At 35.7% G+C, this 2,405-nt stretch overlaps 1 pseudogene; it reads right to left on the bottom strand.

The window, feature by feature from the left end:
- On the bottom strand, positions 1 to 1,148 carry LOC133669939 (CBL-interacting protein kinase 18-like; annotated as a pseudogene).
- Positions 1,149 to 2,405: the final 1,257 nt, after the last annotated feature.

Here is a 2,405-nt window from a genome sequence, read left to right as displayed (position 1 = left end):
CTATGTGCCGGTCATGGATTCACGAATCGAGTCACGAGATACCATTGCTCTTGCTAATTTCAAGATTCTATCTAACACAGTTGTATATGTAATCAATAGATCGACCTGTTAAGGGATTTCTAGAAACTAGTCGACCGATTCATTTGTTATTTGTCTTTGAAATTTTTTTATTCCTTTTCAATTTCTTTTTTAGCTTTTGTATTTTTTTCCTTGTATTTGTTTGTCAGGTAGATAAAAGTAAGAAGTATTTGTACTTCTTGAGATATGGCTCTTTTACTTTATATAGTTTCTTCTTTTTAATACAATTATTCTTATAAAAAAAATAAAAAAAAGCCTGCGCATTTCCATTGAAAACCAGTTAGGGAATTATACTCTCAGCTGTGCTCATTTTACAGTATATCGAACTCAAATTTGCATCATGAAATGGTAGATAAAATGCCAGCAAAACAAACAAGATCACCCGGTAAGGCAAGATGTCAGCTTTGGCCCTGACGCCCAGACGTAGCCTTTTCTGGGAATAGCTTCAGGAGCTACATGCGGAGGAGTTCCACAAGTTGTTTGGAGCATACAATCTTGAGGCTTAGACTCGGCAGCAGCATTCAAACCAATCTCAAAAACTTTCAAATCTCCATGCATTCTCATCCAGAAGTTTTCTGGTTTCAGATATCGGTAATAAACACTTCTGCTACGGAAAAAATTAACTGCATGAAGTAATTCTTGAAAAATACTTCCTTTGAGCCTTCCTTTCGCTACCTTAATGAAGAGTTTGCCACCTTTCGCATATTCTATAACATGGTAAATTTTTCTTTGGCGGCCATAACCTCATACAGATGCAGCACATTTGAATGTTAACCAGTTCGATGACAGATATCTATCAATCGAACTGATCCATCAGCCGCTCTTTCAGAATTTGTCTGGCCAGTTTTAAGGTTTCTCCCATAGTAAACTTCAGAAAGATTTTCTTGATCCAGCAATCTCCCAAAACCATTCTTTTCCATTGACACATTACCCCTGTTTTCCTTTTTCAATAAGAAATCCTAATAGACTGATATGCTGCACAGGGATCTTTTGAACTTGAAAGCTCGTCAGTTTGCGCAATATGTTACTAATCTCCTGGTGCATTCGGGCCACAAATGCGAACCTGTCATGTGTTGTTTACCCAACTTCATAAGGGATGGATAAGGGCAACCTCAATGGCAATTGAGTTTCACGGGCTTCACAGCATGAAAAAACCAGAGTTCAAGCACATGTTTGAACACTGCCTGTTGTTCGCATTTCAAAGATGGAAAGGAGAGATGGAACACCAAGGTAGCATGAAAATATTGTAACATTACGAGTATCAACAATAATAACAATGGAAGTCCATTGTTCATGCACAAAACAAAGGAATGCTCATATCAGAATCACTGGTAAGAGATTCAAACAAATGACAAAGTGGATCCAAAATGTGTCAACTGCCAAATCCAGGAACAATATGAAGATCAGGAAACAGACTCAAACCTAAATTCGAACAGAGAAAAACACTTGTAAGAACACAACATCAAGCCCATTTATATATTTTCTTTGATTGAAATCAGCAAAACAATATATCCCACAATCAAGAATATGAAAAAGATTATGCATTTGCACAAATTTGTAACAGATCACGAGACCCCAAAGATCTTACGGAGAAAAAGAGGACCTCAAGTTTATCTTAGAAGGAAAGAAGAAAAGAAATAAACAGGTAGCCTTGAGTAAATCTGAACGTTTAAGAGAAAGAAATGACAGAGGCAAGTACAATGTATCTATGTAAACCTAATTAAATTCTCCTCAGAATTAGGCAGGAAAAATTAAGCCAGGAAAAGTCTTTGCTGCTAAATAGGAAATGGATAATACAGAGAATAATAGTCTTTTAGGAATCTAACATATTTACCAAAAGCATTTAATTATATAAGATTCGATTAATTGTTAGGTATGAAAATCTTGATAGTAATGCAAGTCTTTCACCAAACTTTCTTTCCAAGTTTTTAATTACCAAAAAAAGTATTATGCATTGAATGAGTAGATCTCACAAGCGAATCACATAAATCAGAGCATACTAGTAAAGTAGAGGGGACGGATTTTTTGTCAATAAAGAAAGCTGGGGGATGGAATTCAATCCACACATCCGAGAGGTGACAATAACACAGTGAAATTAAGAAAGGGAAACCAACAAATTTCCAAATTATAAAACTATGGGCGGTGGTTAGATTTCATTACAGTTTTATCAGCCATGGAGCTCTTAGATCTTTCTATTGTTTTATAAAGGGTTGCTTTCTTGAACTCCTATTTTTCCAATACTACGACCCTACTATCAGAAAAGAATTATCGAAGATGGATTTCTCAAATATTGTAAGGGCTCAAAATCAAGTGAGAGTACAAAAGGG

This window comes from Populus nigra, chromosome 12 (assembly GCF_951802175.1).
Source record: "Populus nigra chromosome 12, ddPopNigr1.1, whole genome shotgun sequence".
Taxonomy (NCBI): Eukaryota; Viridiplantae; Streptophyta; class Magnoliopsida; order Malpighiales; family Salicaceae; genus Populus; species Populus nigra.
The sequence above is the reverse complement of the archived record's forward strand: the minus strand, read 5'-3'. Positions and strand labels throughout refer to the sequence as shown.